The sequence below is a fragment of the Lithobates pipiens genome, unplaced genomic scaffold (assembly GCF_037356315.1).
Source record: "Lithobates pipiens isolate NorthernLeopardFrog02 unplaced genomic scaffold, aLitPip1_a1.2 Scaffold_37, whole genome shotgun sequence".
NCBI classification, from domain to species: Eukaryota; Metazoa; Chordata; class Amphibia; order Anura; family Ranidae; genus Lithobates; species Lithobates pipiens.
The window spans coordinates 10,631,868-10,656,775 of NW_027507825.1; the positions used below are offsets into that span (position 1 = coordinate 10,631,868).

The 24,908-nt window shown below is 42.5% G+C and overlaps 1 protein-coding gene across 1 annotated transcript in view; it reads left to right on the forward strand.

The window, feature by feature from the left end:
* Nucleotides 1-24,908, forward strand: part of LRFN5 (leucine rich repeat and fibronectin type III domain containing 5) — a 374,090-nt gene that overhangs the window by 240,034 nt on the left and 109,148 nt on the right. The window contains exon 2 of the mRNA XM_077466724.1: nucleotides 9,379-9,481. The gene's annotated coding sequence lies outside the window, so the exon portion shown is untranslated. The remainder of the gene's footprint in view (nucleotides 1-9,378; nucleotides 9,482-24,908) is intronic.

Consider the following 24,908-nt stretch of genomic DNA (forward strand, 5'->3'; position numbering starts at 1 on the left):
TGCATTCATAGCAAGGGTGAGGCTGCATTCAGAGGCTGCATTCATGGCAATGGTAAGGCTATATTCATGGCACATGTGAGGTTGCATTCATGGCAATGGTTAGGCTGCATTCATGTCAATGGTGAGGCTGCATTCATGGCAATGGTGAGACTGCACTGATGGCAATGGTTAGGCTGCATTCATGGCAATGGTGAGGCTGCATTCAGAGGCTGCATTCATGGCAATGGTAAGGCTGTATTCATGGCACTTGTGAGGTTGCATTCATGGTAATGGTGAGGCTGCACTGATGGCAATGGTTAGACTGCATTCATGGCAATGGTGAGACTGCATTCATGGCAATGGTGAGACTGCATTCATGGCAATGGTGAGGCTGCACTGATGGTAATGGTTAGGCTGAATTCATGGCAATGGTGAGGCTGTATTCATGGCAATGGTGAGACTGCATTCATGGCACTTGTGAGGCTGCATTTGTGGCAATGGTGAGGCTGCACTGATGGTAATGGTTAGGCTGAATTCATGGCAATGGTGAGGCTGCATTCATGGCAATGGTGAGGCTGCACTGATGGTTATGGTTAGGCTGAATTCATGGCAATGGTGAGGCTGTATTCATGGCAATGGTGAGACTGCAGTTAGGCACAGATTAGGCTGCATTAATGGGTACTGACCCTTAAGTTCTTTATTTAAAATATATTTTTTTCCCTGAAACTTCCCTCTTAAAGTGAAGGTGCGTGTTATACACCTGTGCGTGTTATACGCCTGTGCATGTTATACACCGATAAATATGGTATATTCTAATAACAAGCCTGAGCTCATCCTTAGACTCTTCACCACACACAGCCACAAAGGCAAGAGAGTTAACGTGCATTCGTTAATTTGCATTTAATTTTAATGGTTCGAAGAATGTCAGGCAAAATGGTCGGCCCTCACGCATGTTCACTTCATCAAATCTGGCCCTCTTTGAAAAAAGTTTGGACATCCCTGGTATAACATGTTTGTGTAATTTTTTTTTTTTTTTTAACTAAAAAACAAGGCTTTAACATCACTCTAGCCCACTTTATTGATGAAGGGTAAAACAAATCTTAATGCCTGAACACAATTTTGCAACTTTGACGTGCGTTGGTAAATCTGTACATATCATCACAAATACTTTGTGTATCCAAGTGGATTATACCTTTTGTGTTTTTTTGCAGGACAAATTGTTTTTTTTTTTGCTGGTAAATAGTAATGGATATCGCCTGATTTTTCTTTTTCTGTTATCAACGGAAAACTGGCCCAAAGTAGTAAAAAACAAAAAAACAAAAAAAAAAAAAAAAAATTATCACATTAACTTAGCAAATAACAACCCAAAATAAACTGCTTCTGTCAATTGCAGTAATACTACATATGTGTATGTTGGTTGTTTGTACCTGTAGTACAGACCAGAAACAATAGTGCACATTTTGCTTGTTTATTCTACCTAAAACACACCGACACTGATACTAATTTAAAATATGCTTTAAAAAAAAAAAATCCTACCCGAAATATATTGACCCCGACCTTTGTCCCTTACCTTGACCCTAACACTATTCTTAGGTAGCATAGTTGAATTCTGTCTGGGGTATAGGAGAAATTGCCCGCATCCCTAATATGGAAAACAAAACAAAAAGAAACCCTCTAGTGGGATTTGAAGGGCAAAAAGGCATATACAAAATGAGTGAGATTTTTTTGTTTTTGTTAGATTATTATTTTTATTTTTTTAACTCTGCTGGGTTATTAAGTGTTATTTTTATTCTTAAACCCCTTCACACGTAAGGGGAAAACAAATCTAAAGGCCTAAGCTCAAGTTTTCAATTTTGACATGTGTTAGTAAAACCGTACATATCATCACAACTATTTTGTGTATCCGGGTGGATTATACAGTGTTTTTTTTTTTTCAGAACAAATTGGGCTTTTACTTGGTAGTAAATGGTTATGGCTATCTCTTTTTTTTATTATTATTATTATTAGTATTATTATCATTATTATCGAAGAAAAACTGTCCCAAAATAGTAAAAAAAAAATAATAATAATTTTTTTATTTTTTATTTAGCTGTATGTTTCTAATTACTACCATAACCTTCCACCAATGAACAACCCTGCTCCTTATGATTGCAACAATACCACATATCTGGATTTTATTTGTTGTTTGTACCCATAGTACAGCCCAGAAGCAATAGTGTGCATTTTGTGTTTTTTTTTTGTCCTAAAACACACTGACATTAACTGACACTGTTGCTAATTAAAAAAAAAATCCTGTCCAAAATATACTGACCCTGACCTTGACCCAAACACTAACCCTGGCACTGACCTAGATCAAACCTTGATCTAGGTATTTTTTTTCTTTATTTCTTATTTTATTATTCTATAACATATATTATATAATAAATAGAACATACCGTATATACTCGAGTATAAGCTGAGTTTTTCAGCAAATTTTTATGCTGGAAAACCCCCCCTCGGCTTATTCTCAAGTGAGGGTCTCCAGTGAGGGTGCCCATCTAGCTGATTACTAAAACAGCTGTGCCCATCTGCAGCCTCATTGTGCCCATTTGCAGCCTCATTGTGCCCATCTGCATCCATACCTTTGCTAACTAAAACAGTGAGTGTCTCCCGCTGTGTCATGCAGTCTGTTCGATGGCTGTCCATTGTAACAAAGCCCCGCCTCCTCCTTGTCCGTGCTAGAGGAACACTGATACAATGCTGGGAAACTGTATCAGTGTTCCGTCTATCACAGATGAGGAGGAGGTGGGGCTTTGTTACAATGGGCGGCCGCCGAACATGATACATGAACATGATACTGCATGATACAGCGGGAGACACTCGCTGTTTTATTTATCAAAGGTACGGCTGTAGATGGGCACAATGAGGCTGCAAATGGGCACAGTGAGGCTGTAGATGGGCACAGTGAGGCTGCAAATGGGCACAGTGAGGCTGCAGATGGGCACAATGAGGCTGCAGATGGCCACAATGAGGCTGTAAATGGGCACAGTGAGGCCGGCAGATGGGCACAGTGAGGTTGCAGATGGTCATAGTGAGGCTGCAAATGGGCACAGTGAGGTTGCAAAAAGGCACAGTGAGGGCGCAGGTGGGCACAGTGAGGCTGCGGATAGGCACAGTGAGGCTAGAGATGGGCATTGATGATACAGGTGGGTAAGGTGAGGCTGCAGATGGGCACAGTGAGGCTGCAGATGGGCACTGTTTACCCAGTAGCTGCTGTATTTCCCACCTTAGGCTTATACTCGAGTCAATATGATTTCACAGTTTTTTGTGGTAAAATTAGGTGCCTCGGCTTATATTCGGATCAGCCTATACTCCAGTATATACAGTGTTATATATTATTTTTTAAGAAACTAAGCCCTCTGTTGACATAAATTATATACAGCCTAAGTATGGTGTACCATCATCCAATTTTGAAGGAAAAAAGACGGGGAGGTCGGTCCCCAACTGATCACCCATAGAGGGAATTTTAAAGGACTATCTCGGTACCAACTTTTCACAGCGTATACTCAAAGTTTAGTAAAAATATTTATTTATCATCATTCTTTATTGATACAAAAAAACATAAAAACATGATATGCAAATAATTAATGATGATAAACATCAAAAAAGGTGCATGATAACAAGCCATGTAGATCACCAGCATTCATGTCCCCTGATAGGAAGGATCAGAATATGGTGGGTTTCCATGGATAACATTGTTCTCAACATGTTTTGTGGGATTCTACTGCTGCTTCATCAGGAGAATATGTGTAATCAGTCATTAGGATAATAAACACTAGATATTGCAGTATATATATATATATATATATATATATATATATAATGTCAGACAATGTTCATCGTGAGATCAGAACCCCTAATTTAAATCACTCTTGTCCTAACAGACAGAGTGATACCAACAGCATTTCAAGGTCATGTGTTTATTCCTCTTCATCAGGAGAATGTGGTAGAGGTATCTATGATATCTACAGTTTATAAAGCAGAAAAGAAAGCAATGAGTAAAAAAAAAGTATATATACATATAACTATTCAAAAATAGATACACAGGCAAACAATCATTACATTAACCGCTTGCCGGCCAGCGCACGCCGATGTACATCGGCAGAATGGCGTTGGTAGGCAACAGGGCATACAAGTACGTCTCCTTTAAGAAGTGGTGTCGTGGGCATGCGCCGCGTGGACTCGATGTCTGCCGGTTGCCCCTGATCGTGTCACGGAGAGGAAGAATGGGGAGATGCTTTTGTAAACAAAGCATTTCTCTGTTCTGCCTAATGACAGGACAGAGATCACTGCTCTCTGTCATCAAGAGCAGTGATCGCTGTCCTGTGTGTTAAAGCCCAGCCCCCTAACAGTTAGAATCACTCCCTAGGACACACTTAACCCCTTCACTGCCCCCTAGTGGTTAACCCCATTCACTGCCAGGGTCATTTGCACAGTAATTAATGCATTTTTATAGCATCGATCTCTGTATAAATGACAATGGTCCCAAAATAGTGTAAAAAATGTCCGATGTGTCCGCCATAATGTCGCAGTCCCGATAAAAAACACAGATCGCCACCATTACTAATAAAAAATAAATAAATAAAAATGCCATAACACTATCCCCTATTTTGTAGATGCTATACATTTTGCGCTTATTGTGATTTTTTTTTTTTTTTTTACCAAAAATATGTAGAAGAATAAATATCGGCCTAAACTGAGGAAAAAAATGTTTTTATATATTTTTGGGCCATATTTATTATAGCAAAAATTTAAATATATTGCGTTTTTTTTTTTTTCAAAATTGATGCTCTTTTTTTTGTTTATAGCGCAAAAAATAAAAAAACCACAGAGTCGATCAAATACCACCAAAAGAAATCTCTATTTGTGGGAAAAAAAGGACGTCAATTTTGTTTGGGTACAACGTCTCACGACCGCGCAATTGTCGGTTAAAGTGATGCAGTGCCGAATCGCAAAAAGTGGAGCCAGTGTCTAGTGACCATGTAGAATTTAAAAACAAGGAGATATGGCTGTGCTGGCCCTGCATCGCCCAAGAGGATTGGAGTATAAAACACAAATTTATGTCTCTAAAGCTGCGTACACACGAGCGGACTGTATGGCGTACTTAGTCCGTCATACAATCCGACGGACAGTCCGTCATACTTTCGAATGAACGGACTTGACCACACACGGATGCACAAACAGTCCGTCAAAAGCTTGCGCGATGACGTGTACAGCACGTACCATGGGACTAGAAATAGGAAGTCCAATACACAGCAATGCACCCTTCCGCCGTGTAAATCCTTTCTGAGCATGCGCCATACTTAGTCCGTCGAACTAGCCTACTGACGAGCGGATTGTCCGCTGAAACCAAAGTATGACGGACAGAATTTCGAAAAATCCGAAATACTTAGTACGCCGGACTGCACGCTGAAAAAGTCCGCTGAAGCCCACACATGAGCGGACTGTCCACTGAAATGTGTTTCGACGGACTAAGTAGGCCATACAGTCCGCCCGTGTGTACGCGGCCTTAATCTAGAATAAGGAATCATGACTTTGTAAGAAATTACCATGCCCAGTAAAATGTATATTTATGGGGAAGAGATGTATGCAATATATTTTTATGGACTTATTATGAGATATGGGCCTAGTTTGTGTTTAAAAGACTCCTGTCAACCAGAGGTCAAAAGCTTCTGTTTGGTGTCTTCAAGAGCATACTAAAGACAAAATATGCAATATGCATAATAAGTTACCCTTTGTCTTTGGTGGGTTTTTGAATATTGTTGATTGGCTATTTTCTAGACTCCTCAGCACTATAGCTCATGTGGCTTTGGGATGCAAATTTGGCTGACTCTTTATGTCAGGAGAGGCTAACAAACTTGAAAATATTGAATGTCAGGTTCAGATGCCATGACTCCATTGCTTTTACTGAAGCATCATAGCCTAGCAGGCTCGAGTTCCATCCAATCCTTTCTTGAGAAAGATTTGATCGTCCAATTTGGACCAATTTGGAATTTGCTCAATGAAGGTGAATAAAGGCAACTAGTGTAAGAATAGCCAAAGACTGGACTTGGAGCAACCTACCAGGGAGCTTGATGAGGGAGACCTGAGGGGAGCTTGAAGGAGAAGAAGCTGGTAAATCTCGATTGAAGGCTAGAGAGGACAGAATATAAATACAGAAAAAATCAGCGCAGTACAACCCCTTTACGAAAAAGCTGCTGAACACCAAGGATCAATTACCAAATCCCAAAATACAATATATCAAACAGATGGTAGAGCGCTCTAACTAAAATAAAATGATTACTAACATATTAAAGAGGGATTCCACCAAAAAAAAAAAATATTAAAAGCCAGCAGCTATAAATACTACAGCTGCTGACTTTTAATAAATGGACACTCACCTGTCCCGGGTTCCAGCGATGCCGGCAGCCAAGGCCGATCGATCGCTCGGCCCTCGGCTGCTGCCGCCACCATTCCAAGTGAGGGAATCAGGAAGTGAAACGAATCGGCTTCACTTCCCGGTTCCCTACTGCGCATGCGCGAGCCGCGCCGCGCAATAGGAAATCTCCCCGCTGTCACTGGGACCCGTGTGTGTCCCAGCAGACAGCGCGGCAGGGCAGGAAATGGCGTAGACTCCCGTGGGAGTCTATGCCCGGAAGTGGGTAAAAATACCTGTCTTTGACAGGTATCTCCACCCCCCTCCCCCCTGAAAGGTGTCAATTGTGACACCGGAGGGGGGGAGGGATCCGATCAGCGGAGGTTCCACTTTAGGGTGGAATCCCGCTTTAAAATTAATAAAAAGTCCAAAGATAGCTTTTGAGTCAAAAAGTCCACGTGAGGAATCTTCAGTGGTATACAGTCAGTTCATGCATAAAGTGACTTAGTGCCAAGGGGGGGGAAACCACCAACAATGGTAAAATTGGCTGCTCACCTCATCGCATGGACCCTTTAAATTACAGAGGGTCGTATGCACTTAAAAATCAACTCGTCCAATCGCTGTACTCCTCTCCGACAATGTCCGACCGGTTCACAAACGAAAACACAGCTTTCTCCCATTCAGAGTCAAATGAACTGACACGTTCGTGGAATACCCACACTGGATCGGTATATAGCAGTATTCACAATTCCTCAGACCATGTGGATAGAAAGACAGGCCATAGTGCTCTCCATAGAAAAACGTTTTAATGATGAATATACATAAAAAAACACACTTACAATAACGAAGCTTCATACGATCGTTAAAATTATCAATGACCGCGGGTGACGTCGCGTGATCTCCGTCCGTCCGTACGTTACATCCCTATGGGCAGGACTTCATCAGCGGACACGGATGAAGTTGATGAAGTCCTGCCCATAGGGACGTAACATACGGACGGACGGAGATCACGTGACGTCACCCGCGGTCATTGATCGTTTTAACGATCGTATGAAGCTTTGTTATTGTAAGTGTGTTTTTTATGTATATTCATCATTAAAAAGTTTTTCTATGGAGAGCACTATGGCCTGTCTTTCTATTCACATGGTCTGAGGAATTGTGAATACTGCTATATACCGATCCAGTGTGGGTATTCCACGAACGTGTCAGTTCATTTGACTCTGAATGGGAGAAAGCTGTGTTTTCGTTTGTGAATCGGTCGGATATTGTCGGAGGGGAGTACAGCGATTGGACGAGTTGATATTTAAGTGCATACGACCCTCTGTAATTTAAAGGGTCCATACGATGAGGTGAGCAGCCAATTTTACCATTGTTGGTGGTTCCCCCCCTTGGCACTAAGTCACTTTATGCATGAACTGACTGTATACCACTGAAGATTTCTCACGTGGACTTTTTGACTCAAAAGCTATATTTGGACTTTTTATTAATTTTAATATGTTAGTAATCATTTTATTTTAGTTAGAGAGCTGTACCATCTGTTTGATATAGAGAGGACAGAAGCTTGAAGGGAGAGAGCTTGACTGAGGAGTTCCTGGTGAGACCCTGACTTAATAGCCAGATTGGGGGTAGCTTGACTGGGAGCTTGACGGGTGAGCTTGACTGGAGAGACTTGATGGGGAGAGACTTGGAGAGCCTGACATAGGAGTTGCTGGAGAGACTTGATGGGGAGAGACTTGGAGAGCCTGACGGAGGAGTTGCTGGAGAGACTTCATGGGGAGAGACTTGGAGAGCCTGACGGAGGAGTTGCCGGAGAGACTTCATGGGGAGAGACTTGGAGAGCCTGACGGAGGAGTTGCTGGAGAGACTTGATGGGGAGAGACTTGGAGAGCCTGACGGAGGAGTTGCTGGAGAGACTTGATGGGGAGAGACTTGGAGAGCCTGACTGAGGAGTTGCTGGAGAGACTTGATGGGGAGAGACTTGGAGAGCCTGACGGAGGAGTTGCTGGAGAGACTTCATGGGGAGAGACTTGGAGAGCCTGACGGAGGAGTTGCTGGAGAGACTTGATGGGGAGAGACTTGGAGAGCCTGACGGAGGAGTTGCTGGAGAGACTTCATGGGGAGAGACTTGGAGAGCCTGACGGAGGAGTTGCTGGAGAGACTTCATGGGGAGAGACTTGGAGAGCCTGACGGAGGAGTTGCTGGAGAGACTTCATGGGGAGAGACTTGGAGAGCCTGACGGAGGAGTTGCTGGAGAGACTTCATGGGGAGAGACTTGGAGAGCCTGACGGAGGAGTTTCTGGAGAGACTTGATGGGGAGAGACTTGGAGAGCCTGACGGAGGAGTTTCTGGAGAGACTTCATGGGGAGAGACTTGGAGAGCCTGACGGATGAGTTGCTGGAGAGACTGGAGGGGAAGCTGGACTAGAGACTATTATGGACAGTTGTAATATTGGAGGTGCATGCTAGACAGATATCTTTCCAGTTTATGATTGCTGGACTATGTTGTCTTTTTGTTTTATAAGTATTTCTCTTCTTTGGTGCAGAGGTTGTATTATTTGCTAGCATCAGGTGCTGTTGTTAATGTGTGTCTGTAATGTTTATGCCTCTAAAGTATTGTTTCATGTAATATTTTCTTATCAGAGACTAAGTTGTTCAATGTTAAATCTTTGTTCAATATAATCTTTTTTACCTACAGTGTGTGTTGTGTCTTTTATTGCCAACCAGAAGTGGGTGTGGATTTATAATATTGACATTATTTATTATTGTCCGTATTATTACTAGTGTAATCCCCCCCCCCCCCCCCCCATTTTCTTATACCCAACATTAGCAACAGGTGTAGAGGGTTTGCATCAAAAGTTAATGCACCAGATCCAATTACTAAAATATACGTTACGTATTAAATGCTTAAACCTATTTTGATTAGCCTTAATAGGAAGGCTAGATAGAATGTTGTATAGAATAAAATAAATTTATTAACTAAATTCATGTATTGGTTTTCTTTCCCAGATTTCTTGCATCTCCATGCTATGCTGTTACCCATCAGAGATTTGGACAAACCTATGTGTTCAGATGACCAGGTGAACACCAAAGAGATGGTTTCCTAAGCAAGGTATCCAGTAAAGCACTTCTCTTAAATAAAAATCTATATGTGTTTTATATATAATTTCATTTTTTTTGTTTTTTTTTGTTTTTTAATGGTTACTTACAAAATATATATATATATATATATATATTTTTTTTTTTTTATGTAGCGCACTTGAGATGGAGCCACTGGCTTTGATGATCCAATTTCCCCAAACTTAGTGCACACATGGCAAGGCATACAGCATTTTTTTCTTTCTCACTGGTTAAAATAAACAGTCTAGGGGTATCTTTTGTATTTTTATTGCTAAGTTAAGCTTGGATGGGTGGCGGGGAAACACATTGAATATCCCAGAAAGAGCTGAATTGAATCAGGGCACTTATTTTGTCACTAATCTGGTAGAGAGCTTCCACATAATTCCCTATTTGCTGAGAAAATGCCTAGAAATTGCTTCTTTGTTGTAGAACTGAAGACTGCTCACAGTCTCCAGAGCACAGGATTTAGGTCAGTACTCACAATGCCACAGGATAGTCAGTTGCCTCCATCTGATATCTACTGGGCACTTTTAAGTGAGGGAGACATAGACTCGTGATACCACAGGACAGCCGGACACTCTTCCCCCAACCTCCACCGGGTATCCTCTAGTGAGCTTCTTGAGACCATAAGAAAGAAATCCCAGACTTTAGATTAGAAGAACAGCCCCCCCCCCCCCTCCCAGCTTAGACTGTAGTGGGGGCCTTGATGACCGCCAAGCAGCATCTCCAACCAGGGATACCTGGCAGGACTGATCTCAGGATCCACACACTCTGTTCCAGGCTTCAGGCTATTTATGGGCTGTCCAGCCACCTACTGGACATACCTCTCTGATTGGCTGGGTCCCCATACATGCTCAGGCTGCCTTTATATTCTTCTTTCTGGAGGATGATCAATCAGAGGAGTCACCCCAGGCAGTACAACTTTTCTCCTTAAATGTGGCCCAATGGTTATCCCAGCTATACATTGTACTTAGAATGCATTATACGCCTGACAGATTGTTCAGGATGGGAGTGAGACAGGAATCCAACTGCCCCAGGTGTGCAAGAGACCATGGGGACCTAATACATCTGCTCTGGAGGTGCCCCAAACTACATTTATTCTGGACAGGGGTTTTAGCCACTGTTAACAGAGATTATCAGACCACCATACCTACAGATGTATACTTGGGATATTAGATAAAATTCCCATGGAGAACAATATTAATTAGGCCATAACCAGGGCCGGTCCTGTTTCAGGCTCACAAGCTGATCCTTAGCCCTTGTACACACGGGTCGGACATTCTGCCAACCAAATCCGTTGGATTTTGTCCGACGGATTTTGTCTGGCGGATTGTGTCTGAAACTGTTGCATACACACGGTTGGACCAAGTTGTCAGAAAATCCGATCGTTCAGAACGTGATAACGTTATTTCGTTACGACGGGACTACGTTCAGGCTAGAAGCCAATAGCTTTGGTGTAGGAATTTGATCTGAGCATGCGTGGCCGATCAAAATTCTCTACACATGATGGGAGTATGTCCGATCGGACCAGTTTGTCGGAAAATATTTCCAACAAGTTGGAAAATTGGGTCCGACGGATATTCCGACGGAAACAGTCCGATGCAGACCACACACAGTCGGATTATCCGACGACACGGTCCGATAGGACACATTCCGTCGGAATCTCCGACCGTGTGTACAAGGGCTTAGACATTGGAAGGCAGTTGAGCCCCCAATGTTGAAGGAATGGGTGACACCATAAGATTGGAGAAATATACCTTTCAACATAGAGGTCATTCGGGACAGTTTGATAAGCTGTGGGCACCATGGTTGGATACTCCCGGCCTCTCCCAAGTTGATCTTGTGACGGATAGACTATTGAGGTTAAAGGTGGGAAAGTGACAGATACACTAAGCCCCTGTACACACAGTCGGAGATTCTGCCAACCAAATCCGTCTGATTTTGTCCGTCAGATTTAGTCTGACGGATTGTGTCCGAAACTGTTGCATACACACGGTCGGACGAAGTTGTCGAAAAATCCGATCTTTCAGAACGTGATGACGTAATTTCGTTACGATGGGACTACATTCAGGCTAGTAGCTAATAGCTTTGATGTAGGAATTTGATCTGAGCATGCGTGGCACTTTGTCCGATCGGAATTCTCTACACATGATCGGATTACGTCCGACCAGCCCAGTTGGTCGGGAAATATTTCCAACATGTTGGAAAATTAGGTCGGACGGAGATTCGGACGGAATCAGTCCGATGCAGACCACACACAGTCGGATTATCTGACGACACGGTCCGATAGGACACATTCTGACGGATTCTCCGACCGTGTGTACGCGGCATAAGAGGGTGAAAATCATACAGCACATATCAGAACATAGTGCGGACATACGAATGAGCAGGTTCCTCAGAAGAAATACTTGAATTGTAGAATATGAGATGGTATTGGATGCTAAGAGTAATGTATGAATATACCTCTTACGATGGCAATTGAATTGTATAAGCCCTTGTACACACGGTCGGAGAATCTGTCGGAATGAGTCTTATCGGACCGTGTCGTCAGATAATCCGACTGTGTGTGGTATGCATCGGACTGATTCCGTCCGAATCTCCGTCCGACCCAATTTTCCAACATAGAGAATTCCGATCGGACAAAGTGCCACGCATGCTCAGATCAAATTCCTACATCAAAGCTATTGGCTACTAGCCTGAATGTAGTCCCATCGTAACAAAATTACGTCATCACGTTCTGAAAGATCGGATTTTTCGCCAACTTGGCCCGACCGTGTGTATGCAACAGTTTCGGACACAATCCGTCGGACTAAATCCGACGGGCAAAATCCGACGGATTTGGTTGCCAAAATCTCCGACTGTGTGTACGTGGGCTTACAGATTCTGTGCCTTAAATGTGAGCTTTAAAGTTTTTTTTATTTGCTTTTCCTTTTTTTAATAAACATCTTTGATTGAAAAAAAAAAAAAAAAGAATCCTCTAAAATGTGGGGGAAGCAATTAGTTCAACAGCCCGTGAAACTATGAGTATGCTAGAACAATCAAACCCTGCTCCACTGATTACAGAGGAGCTAAGCTAAATTTATCTAGGATCTCACACTAACTGATGGTGGGGGTGATACATTTAGAAAGTGCATTTTGCATTTCTTGCACAATACACAAATAACCATTGATAACTGTACTTTGTGCAGTTGAGTTTTTGAATGTAGAGAGCAGAGATAATGTCAGTAATGTCACCAAAATCTAAAATTTACTAGTATTTTTAGAACCCCATTTAGTATTCTAGGATAAGTCCAAATATATTTCAGTGTAAACTAACATGTTAATCATTCTTAAGCATTATTTATTAAAGGGCAAGTCCTCTCAAAATTTATTATACAGTTACAGGTTGTTTGATCTTTAACCACTTAAGCCCCGGACCATTTGGCTGCCCAAAGACCAGAGCACTTTTTGATATTCAGCACTGCGTCGCTTTAACTAACAATTGCGCGGTCGTGCAACGTGGCTCCCAAACAAAACTGACGTCCTTTTTTCCCCACATATAGAGCTTTCTTTTGGTGGTATTTGATCACCTCTGCGGTTTTTATTTTTTGCGCTATAAACAGAAAAAAGCGTAAATTTTAGGAAAAAAAATGCTTAATTTTTTACTTTTTGTTATAATAAATATCCTCAAAAAATATATTAAAAAAACATTTTTTTCCTCAGTTTAGGCCGATACGTATTCTTCTACATATTTTTGGTAAAAAAAAATCACAATAAGGGTTTATTGATTGCTTTTCGCAAAAGTTATAGCGTCTTCATAATAGGGAATAGTTTTATGGCATTTTTATTAATATATAGATTTTTTTTACTAGTAATGGCGGCGATCATCGATTTTTACTGTGACTGCGACATTATGGCAGACACATCGGACACTTTTGAAGTGATTTTGGCACCATTCACATTTATACAGGGATCAGTGCAATTAAAGGGGTGTTCTGGCTGTTTTTTTTTGTTTGTTTTTTTAAGTCAGCAGCTACAAACACTGTAGCTGCTGACTTTTAATAAGGACACTTACCTGTCCAGCAAACCCGCGATGTCGGCCCCCCCGAGGCCGATCCGTCCATCGGATCGGCTGCTGGTGCCGCCATCCTAACTAAGGGAAACAGACAGTGGAGCCTTGCGGCTTCACTGCCCGTTTCCTACTGCGCTTTGTGAATGGCCCCGTTGCTTCCTGGGACACACACATGTCCCAGAAGACAACGGGGCCTCTCGCCGAGGAGGAACAATTGAAGAAACAGAGCAGCCAAATAGGAAGTGGCAGATTAGGAAGACTGCCTAGCAACAGGGGTTTCTGGTGAGTAAAACATTATTTTTTCAAATTTTTTACATTTTTTTTAAGAATATTAATATATATATATATTTTTTTAGGGTGGCCCTCCACTTTAAAAATGTACTGATTACTGTGCAAATGTGACTGTATGTGAAGGGGTTAACCACTAGGTGGCACTGTAGGGGTTAAGTTTGTCCTATGGAGTGATTCTAACTGTGGGGGGGAGGGGCTGTGTGTGACACGACACTGATCACCGTTCCCGATTACAGTGAGCTGTGATCAGTGTCAGTAGGCAGAACGGGGAGATGCTTGTTTAAATCGGCAATTCCCTGTACTTCCTCACCGTGAGGCGATCGCGGGTATCCCCACGGACATCGAGTCGGTGGGACCCGCGATCACACTCACGGAGCTCCTGGCGGGACCCGCCATCACACTCACGGAGCTCCCGGCGTGCTCTCTTAAAGGACAATGCACAGGTACATTGATCTGCCTGTACATGCCCTTCTGCCTCAGGATATCTACGTGAGGCGGTCGTGAAGCAGTTAAAGGACTCTGGTAACAAGATCTCCATACTGTAGTGCCTTTAGAAAATGGTGTGTTGCACAATCCCTTGGGGAATTCGTAGACCTTCTTTTGCATTCTGCATACCATAAAATACCTTAAAATATACTAGAGAATGAAACCAGCTTGTAATGACTGCAGCAAGATGTGCGTATCTGAAAATTGGTGGTAATTTAAAGAAACAAAAATCATTTTGTCCGAAAAATCTTGGTAGTACGAGGTCTACTTAGTAGAACATGTTTTCGAACAATAATCATTCATGCCACAAGCAAAACTTGAAGCCATTTAGCAAAGCTGAATGATCAGTAAAAAAAAAAAATTCTTGGAACGTTTGTGGGAAATAAAGTTACATAGTTACATAGTTAGTAAGGTTGAATAAAGACACCAGTCCATCCAGTTCAACCTGAGTGAGTGTCTACTATTGTCCCTATCCCTGTACATTGCACACTCACATCAGTCCCTACCCTCAAGGAGCCCACAATCCAAGGTCCCCATTCATATATTAGGGCCAATTTTGTACAAAAGCCAATTAACCTACCTGCATGTCTTTGGAAAGTGTATCTAAAGCAATAATGTTTTCTTTTTCTATAGCAGTGGGAAGGGTAAGCAGCCTCTTGTTAGGCCTTTCTTTGGCAATCCGTGCCTCCATTGTGGAGACTTACCATCTCTCTTTTGTCCTGGTGACCATTGTTACCTGGACTGAAAATTAGGGGGAAAAAAAAAATCAAAAATGGAAAGTTTTTACAAGAACAGGAGTAGATTGGAAATGTTCCCATGGGGACACTTGATCTAGTAATGCATTGTCTAAAACTGTTTTTCTCAGAGGCGGCTCTAGGCTTTGTGAGGCCTTAGGCAAAACTTAGATACGAGGCCCCACTCATGGCCATCAGCAACGCAGCAGGTTTTCGCAGCTTGAGATCCACGTGCGAGGATGGGAGGAGTGACGTGCACGGACGCAACATCACTCCTCATTGGCTGATGGCTGGAGCTCCAGAAGTCTTGGGTTACGTGAGAGGTAAGTTTGGCAGGGCTCCTAACGCTGTATGCCCACAGTAGTGTTAAAATATCCTGTCACCTCTAAAATAAATTCAAGATGCAAATAAGCTGTTTGGTCGCCACGAGGCCACAGGGCTCTTAACGCTGCCTGAGCACAGCAGTGTTTAGGTCCCCTGTCCCTCAAAAAACTGGGGTAATGTGTGTAGCACTACCTACAAAGGAGCTGCTTGGTAATTTTGGGTTCCCTGTTCAGCGCCTCAATTATTTTAATTTTTTTTATTAAAATTGTATTTTTATTATATTTTTCAAAGCAAATACAGTTTAATTATGCATTACAGTTTACATTGAACACAAATGTTTAGGAGTGTAACAAAAACAAGAACATTGAAGAGCTAGAGATTGATGTCCAACAATGCAGAGCACAGAAGTGGACTGCATAATTTATCAGGAGAGAGAATAACATACAGTTCTCAGAAAAAATACATAAAACATCAGGCCGAGTAGCCAGAATGTGATATTACAGTTATAAGAGGCTTATGGTTAATAATAGCAAAGGACAGCCCATACTAAAATAGGGGGGATGGGTGAGGAAGAAACAGTTACCATGTAGGGATGGTACAAATCCATTAATGGCTACTGGGTGGGGGAGTCCCATATTCCGACTGGTCCCAGGGTTCCCAGATTTTATCAAACTGGAGAATGGAGTCATATACAGTGGCCGTTAGGTACTCCATTCTCCGTATCTCTGCTATCAGTTAGAGAAGTCTGGGCCAGGGAAGGGGTGCATTAGACAGCCAGCACAAGGGGATAAGCCTCTTTGCAGCTAGTAAAATATAGGAGATCAGTCGGTTAGCATTTTTAGTTATGCCTGGAACAGGGAGACCCAGCAGGCAGTTTAAGGGATCAACCAGGGGGGGGGGGGCACCCCTACCACTTTCTGTACCAACAACCCTACCTCATTCCAGAAGGGCCGTATCAGGGAGCATTTCCAGAAGATATGAAATAATTAACCAATTTCAGTTCCGCATCGCCAACAGCGCGGTGAGACTGAAGGATTCAATTTGGATGATATCAGGGGTTCTATACCAAAACATAAGAATCTTTATAGACATTTCCCTTTGCGTAACACATTTGGAGGACTTAAAGGTGGAGGTCCAGATCCTATCCCACATCTGGAGTGTAATAGGTTTACCTAACAAATGGGCCCACTTACTCATGTACGAGTGCGTGGTCTCATTTAAGGGGGTCGACCCATGGAGGATTTCATGGATGGAGGAAATTAAATGCAACCGGTGGGGACCTTGGGCACAGAGGTGTTCAAAGGAAGTGGGTTTATCAAGAATTAGGGATGAAGATTTGGAATTAAAGAAGTGTCAAACCTGAAGGTAAAAATAAAACAGTTGATTGGGAATGTCAAACATTTCACGCAGGGTCTCAAAAGCATATAGTCTCCGTGTAATGGGATGCACCAGATTTCGAAGTTGAAAAAGGGGGGGATTGAGCCACGGTAAGACTCTGCCCAGGGACAAACTGTCTGGTATAATTGGATTAAACAGCACATTCGTAAGAGGGGGGCAGGATGAAGCAAGGGAATATTTATTTTGTCATTTTTGCCAATAGTAAAGAACATTGGAGCCATACACTGGCGCCTAAAGATGGGATGTAGGGAGGGTGGGGAACCCCAGATTAAGGAGCAAGGATGGGTCGGATAAAGTACCCCCTTCTCAAAGTACCCCCTTCTGACTAGTGGCATGTAAGGAGGACCATGTGGTAATAGCTCTTAAATGAGTGGCATGGTAATATTTAGCAATATCCGGAGCTCCCAAGCCACCCCTGGATCTAGGCGCAAGCACCACTGACCTCGCTAAACGGTGGGATTTGCCAGCTAATATGAATTTTAAAAAGTGTCTCTGAAGTATTTTTAGTTGTGGGGATGGAATTGCAACGGGCAGGGTCTCAAAGTGGTAGAGTAATTTGGGTAGAATTGACATTTTTAGGACATTAATCTTTCCCAGGAGGGACAGGGGGTATTTTGTCCATGATAGCAGGGATCTGTTTATATCTTGGATCAGAGAAAGGTAGTTAGCTGAGCACAAATAGGAATAGGAAGGGGTTAGGAATACGCCCAGGTATTTAAGGGAGATGCTGCACCATTTATAGGGGTACGTTACCTGAAGTTGGGAGAGCAATGCCGCTGAGATATGTATGGGCAATGCTTCGGTTTTGGAGGTGTTTACCCTATAACCAGATATATCACCAAAGGAGGAAAGCAATTTATGTAATGAGGGTAGGGAAATCAATGGGTTAGTAATAATAAGCAAGATATCATCTGCAAAAAGGGATAGCTTATATTCCCCCTGTCGCATCACCACCCCACGTATGTCTCGATGAGATATAGGGGTTTAAGCGCCTCAATTTCAACTACAGACGCACCTACTGTAGCAACACCAGCATATAGTACCTTTCACCTTACTGTAGGATCTAGGCAATAAAGGAACATATGCCTGCTTAGTGGTAGACACTATTTAACTATAATTAAGGACTTGCCTTAATGACAATTACAGTGCAGTTCACTAAGCAGAGTCGAACTACCCTACAATGGCGGCACAGTCCATCCTCCTCACTTGCCGGTGGAGAGAACAAGCAGTATGGGAATCTGCGGCACCCACTACAAGTGTTGGGTGGCCGGGAGGCCCCTGTGAGCGTGAGGCCTTAGGTGACTGTCTAATTTTCCTAATTAAAGAGCCGCCTCTGGCCTTTCGCAACCTTTTCAACACAGAGGAACCCTTGAAATAGTTCTCCAGTCTCGGGGGAACCCCTGCTAAAAATTATATATCTACAACTCATGATACATTAGTGTGATGGTCAGTGGGAAGAATGGCCCTTGCATTTGTTGTCATTGGGAAGAATTACCTCCTTACAGATAGCTAAAAAGATCAATGGTGTCAGTGGGAACTTATCTGAGAGGCAGAAATGACCCAATGATAAAGGAACCCCTAGCAACCTCTGGGGGAACCCTAGGGTTGCGAATCACTGGTCTAAAATAAGAATTTGATTATTTTGTAGAGTTTTGCTCTTATCTCCTGTTATGTCAAAGTAACAATAAATTAAGGTACAGTACATATTCCTAATAGAACGTAGATTAAAAAAAAATACTCTAAAATCATAAAACAATTTTAGTTTTAAAGATACTTTAATGTCTGACATATACCTACTGCATAATTGGCAAATAAACAAGTTCAAGTTTACCACTATAACAAATAACTAGAGAAAATAGATCCTCTTGTATCCTCTATTACCAAATTACATTGATTTTTTTTTTCAATTCGTATTAAAATGTTTGAGATTTAACATTTTGTTACTGTGTATAAAATCCTTATTTTTCAAATGCATAGATTAGTACATTGCATGACATGTATGCATGACAAAGGATACACAGAGCATCATGGACACAGAGCATAACAGAATTGGTTTGGGTTTAGACTTTCCCTCTAATTGAAAGTCTACATGGTGGTGCCTAAACACAGCAGAATTGGGGGGGGGGGGGGTTCATTTTCCTGTTCCATTAATTTCTGTTGTTTTATTTTCCTTCCGTTTCCTTCTGCCTTTCTTTTTCCTGTTCCTTTCCTTTTTTGTCCCCGTCTTTCCTTTTCCTTTCTCTTTTCCTTTCCTTTCCTTTCTCTTCCTTTCCTTTCCTTTCCCTTTCTTTCCTTTTTGATTTGCTTCTTTTAATTTCATTTCTTTTCCAATTTTCTTTAATTTTTTCTTAGATTTTTTTATTCCCTCTCCTTTCATTTTCTTTCCATTGCCTACCCTCTTCCTTTCTGGTTTGCTTTGCCCTCTCCTCCTATGCATGATGCACTTTGAAGGTTGCAGGTCTCAGCTATCAAGAGCTTACAATCTACAAATATACTTTTCAATTGTGTGAATATATTCTGTTTAGCAGCTTTCCTTTCCTTTCCTTTCCTTTCCTTTTCTTTCCATTCTTTTATTTTTCCACTTCCTTTTTCCTTTTCCCTTTTCTTTCCATTCCTTTCCTTTCCTTTTTGATTTTCTTTTTTTAATTTCCTTTTCTTTTCCAATTCTTTATTTTTCTTTGATTTCCTATTCCCCTCCTTTCTTTTTCCTTGTCCTTTTCTTTCCTTATCTTTTCATTTTACTCGTCCTTTCCTTTCCTTTCCTTTCCTTTCCTTTCCATTCCTTTGCTAATCCTTTCCTTTCCTCACCCTTTCCTTTCCCTTCCTTTCCATATCTTTCATTTTTCCTCGTCCTTTCCTTTCCTTTCCCTTCCTTTCCTTATCTTTTATTTTTCCTCGTCCTTTCCTTTCCTTTTCTGTTCCTTTCCTCTTCTGGTCCTTTACTTTCCTTTCCTTTCCCTTCCTTCCCTTATCTTTTCTTTTTCCTCATCCTTTCTTTTCCTCATCCTCCTTATCTTTTCTTTTTCCTCATCCTTTCCTTTCCCTTCCTTATCTTTTCTTTTTCCTTGTCCTTTCCTTTCCTCGTCCTTTCCTCTCCTTTCTTTTCCTTTGCTTTCCTTTCCTTTTTGATTTCCTTTTTTTAATTTAATTTCTTTTTTTTTCTTTTTCTTTGATTTCCTATTCCCTCTCCCTTTCATTTTCTTTCTTTTTCCTAACCCCTGCGGTCATTTTGTTTCCCCCTCTTCCTTTTTGGTTTGCTTTGCCCTCTCCTCCTTTGTACGATGCACTTTGAAGGTTGCAGGTCTCAGCCATCAAGAGCTTACAATCTATAAATAAACTCTTCTTCAATAGCATTAATATATTCTGTTTAGCAGCTGCATAAAGCTGTGCAGGTATTCAGTTGCAAGTGAATTGATCTGTTTGTAAAGCTTTTGTGCCTCAAGGCTGTTTTTTTTTTTCTTCCTAAAGATTATACAGAACCATATCCTCCTTCACCAGCCCTTATGTAAGGGATAAGCGTACTTTCAGGCCTCCCCTCGCTTGGGGGTATTAATCATCGAATGGGCCTGTGCAAGCACAGATTGGAGGGGTATCCACGTTGCACAGGCCTTGGTCTAGAAAACATGAACATTTCCTCTGACCTATTTCAGTGTTGCTGTGACAAGGATAGTGCATTATCTGAGCATGGGCAGAGATATCTCCCCGACAAACGCATATCTCTTCTTACTTCTCCTAATTGCACGTAGAAATTAATTGCAGGGTTTATAGCAAGCAGATTGCTGATTCATTTATTTTGACTTTTCAAGAAGCTATTTTTACATGACTATTAAACCTGAAGAAAAAAAAAAAAAATGGATCCCACGGCAAAACTTAAAACAATTTTCTCTAATTAGATTGTGTTAATTAAGCTGGTATTTTATTGCACCATGCGTCTGCAATGATTCCAGATACAAAACAAACGTACTTTCTATGCATATTTTTCTATTTATATCACAAAATATAGAATTTCAGATAAACAGACTTACTGCTCTCATTAACAGAAAATTTTGCAAATACATATTTCTTTCTTCATAAATTTAGGCAAAGATGTATACATTTTTAACCAAATATAGAGTTTTTCTTTGGTGGTAATTAATCACCACTGGGGTTTAAGGATGAGCCGAATACCCCCCCCTTGTTCGGTTCGCACCAGAACCTGCGAACAGACCTAAACTTCGTGTGAACTTTAGAACCCTATTAAAGTCTATGGGACTCGAACGTTCAAAATCTAAAGTGATAATTTTCAAGGCTAATATGCAAGTTACTGTCCTAAAAAGTGTTTGGGGACCTGGGTCCTGCGCCAGGGGACATGGATCAATGCAAAAAAAGGTTTTAAAAACTGAAGTTTTTTCGGGAGCAGTGATTTTAATAATGATTAAAGTGAAACAATAAAAGTGTAATATTCCTTTAAATTTCGTACCTGGGGGGTGTCTATAGTATGCCTGTGAAGGGGCGCATGTTTCCCGTGCTTAGAACTGTCCCTGCACAAAGTGTCATTTCTGCAGAAAAAAAATTCATTTAAAATCACTCGCTGCTATAATGAATTGTCAGCTCCCCGTAATACAGAGAACACTCATTGAAAGTCATTGATTAAAAAAAAAAAGGGTGGGGTTCCCCCAAATTTAATTACCAGGCCCCCCCTAAATATCCATATCAGACCCTTTATCCGAGCACGCAATCTGGCAGGCCGCAGGAAAAGAGGGGGGGACGAGAGAGCGCCCCCCCTCCCTCCTGAACCGTACCAGGCCACATGCCCTCAACATTGGGAGGATGCTTTGGGGGTCTGTGACCCCTCAAAGCACCTTGTCCCCATGTTGATGAGGACAAGGGCCTCATCCCCACAACCCTGGCCGGTGGTTGTGGAGGTCTGCGGGCGGGGGGCTTATCAGAATCTGGAAGCCCCCTTTAACAAGGGGACCCCCAGATCCCGCCCCCCCCTGTTTGAAATGGTAAGGGGGTACAAAAGTACCCCTACCATTTCACAAAGAAAGTGTAAAAAATGGTTAAATAAAACAAACACACTTTTGAAAAATTCCTTTATTAAAAATAAAAAAATAAAAAAAAGATTCCAGCGGTGGTAATCCACTCTTGCTATCTAGCGACGGATGATTATCTCTTCGGGGTCCAGCGATGGATGATCATCTTCCCACTAGTGATGGAAGGCGGGCTTTCCCAATGACGTATGGGTGACCCCGCCCCCCTCTTATGTAACACAGGTTTCCATTACATCAGAGGGGGCGGGGTCACCCAGCCCGGCTTCCCCAATCGCGTCAGAGGGGGCGTGGTCAGGTGACGGGTGGCCTTGCCCTCCACATATAACAAACGTCAGGCCGACGTGATCCCCGCAGTGTCTCCTCCGTGGAGACAGAAGATGGATGGATGCGCTGCGCTGGATCAGATCAGCCATTGCTGGACCCCGGAGAGATGATCATCCGTCACTGGATAGCAAGAGTGGATTACCACCGCTGGAATCTTTTTCTTATTTTTTTTATTTTTAATAAAGGAATTTTTCAAAAGTGTGTTTGTCTTATTTAACAATTTTTTACGCTTTCTTTGTGAAATGCTATGGGTACTTTTGTACCCCCTTACCATTTCAAACAGGGGAGGCCAGGATCTGGGGGTCCCCTTGTTAAAGGGGGCTTCCAGCTTCTGATAAGCCCCCTGCCCGCAGACCCCCACAACCATCGGCCGGGGTTATGAGGATGAGGCCCTTGTCCCCATCAACATGGGGAAATGGTGCTTTGAGGGGTCACAGACCCCCAAAGCATCCTCCCAATGTTGAGGGCATGTGGCCTGGTATGGTTCAGGAGGGGGGGCGCTCTCTCGTCCCCCCCTCTTTTCCTGCAGCCTGCCATGTTGCGTGCTCGGATAAAGGGTCTGGTATGGATTTTTAGGGGGACCCTCACGTTGATTTTTTTTTTAAATTTGACGCGGGGTTCCCCTTAATATCCATACCAGACCTGAAGGGTCTGGTATGGATATTTAGGGGGAACCCCACGGCAATTTTTTTTTAAATTTGACGCAGGTTTCCCCTTAATATCCATATCAGACCTGAAGGGCCCGGTAATTGAATTTGGGGGAACCCCACGCTTTTTTATTTATTTATTTATTTTTATCAATGACTTTCAATGACTGTTCTCTGTATTACGGGAGCCGACAATTCATTATAGCCGTGAGTGATTTTAAAGGACTTTTTTTCCTGCAGAAATGACACTTTGTGCAGGGACAGTTCTAAGCACCAGAAACATGCACCCCTTCACAGGCATACTATAGACACCCCCCAGGTACGAAATTTAAGGGAATATTACAGTTTTATTGTTTCACTTTAATCATTATTAAAATCACTGCTCCCAAAAAAGCGGCCGTTTTTAAAACTTTTTTTTTGCATTGATACATGTCCCCTGGGGCAGGACCCAGGTCCCCAAACACTTTTTAGGACAGTAACTTGCATATTAGCCTTTAAAATTAGCACTTTATATTTTGAACGTTGGAGTCCCATAGACTTTAATAGGGTTCTAAAGTTCACACTAAGTATGCTATATATACTAGCTCCGTCGAATCTTCTTTATACATTCGACAGACACCATAAGCCTTCAAAGACAGATTCGACCCTAATTCATGTGGATTTTCGGACGATTGCAATTTTTTAATGAAAAACAAATAAATAAAAACGAATTTCGGGAGTAACTAGATACATTTATTTTTCGGACGAAAACGAAATTCCAAAACTAAATATTTTACTCTGCACATGTCTATATTTTACTATTGTCATAATAATTATGATTATTCGTTATGATGAAGTTAAAAACCCAGGAAGTCAGCAAAGCACGGGGATGGTGGGAGCCCCTCATAATGAGCACAGCACAGGGATGGTGGGAGCCCCTCATAAGGAGCATAATGTGTCGGAGACTGCCATATTGACAAAGGTATTTTTTGTTTTTTAAATTCATCATAACGAAAATTCGTATTTCGTACAAATCCAAATTATATTTCGGACATGAATTACAAAATACGAATTAACAGCTAATACAAAACGGAACAAAACTGAACAAATGTATTGATGGCACACATGTCTACCAGAAGATGGTGAAGGGTCAAGGCTGATTATAACACTATCTGTAACTGAGCCGACAGTATGGTCCAGATCTAGGTTTGGGCCAGAAGCGTAGCTTAAACCTTGTGGACCCCAATGCAAAAATTGACCTGAGGACTCCCCACTACCACCCACCACGTGCAGACCCTGTGACTTTCATAGTCACATACAAGCCCATTGCTTTCACCCAGAAGGTCAGAGTGTGGCCTGCCTGCCCCCACCTTGTGTGCATGGTTAAAGAGGAGCTCCAGCCCCCCCCCCCCCCCCCCACCAAAAAAAATAAAAAATTTAACGTCAGCAGCTACAAATACTGTACCTTCTGACTTTTAATATTAGGATACTTACCTGTCCCTGGATCCAGTGGTGTCTTCACCTCAGCTGACTTTTCGGTTGGCTCTCAGGTGCTGCCGCTACAATTCCTTGTGGGAAAGCCTTGCGACTTCAAAGGCAGTTTCCTACTGTGCTTTCGAGAAGCGCGCTGCACTTTGTGAATGTCCCGGCGGCAGGCAGTGGCGGCTGGTGCTTCATTTCTTGGGGGAGGGGGGTTGGCAAGCGAAACCACCATCCACCCACCCCCCCCCCCCCTTGGTGGGTAGTACTCACGTGGTCGGGCTCTGGCTTGTGTGTTGGCGGCGACGCAGAGCAGAGAAATCACTCCAATGAGGAGAGCCACCTCTCTGATCTCCTCGTACATTCTCCCCGGTATTGGCCAATACGGGCGCTTCTCCTATTGGCCAATTGGATCTTAAGATCTGCTTCCTGATTGGCTGGGAGGAGAAGCAGGAATACAATAGCAAATACAAATTCACTATTGTCACACATTTGGGTGGGCTCAGGGCGCAGTGCTTCAGCTTCTAATCATGTGCTCCAAAAAAAAAAAACATTGAAATCCATGCGTCCGGTGCCCCACATGTAGATTAGGGGGCCGGGTGCATGAATTAGGGCCGTGGACACCACTGGTGGTGGGGGGGAGAAGGAGGGTGGCCAAACTTCTGAGGCACTT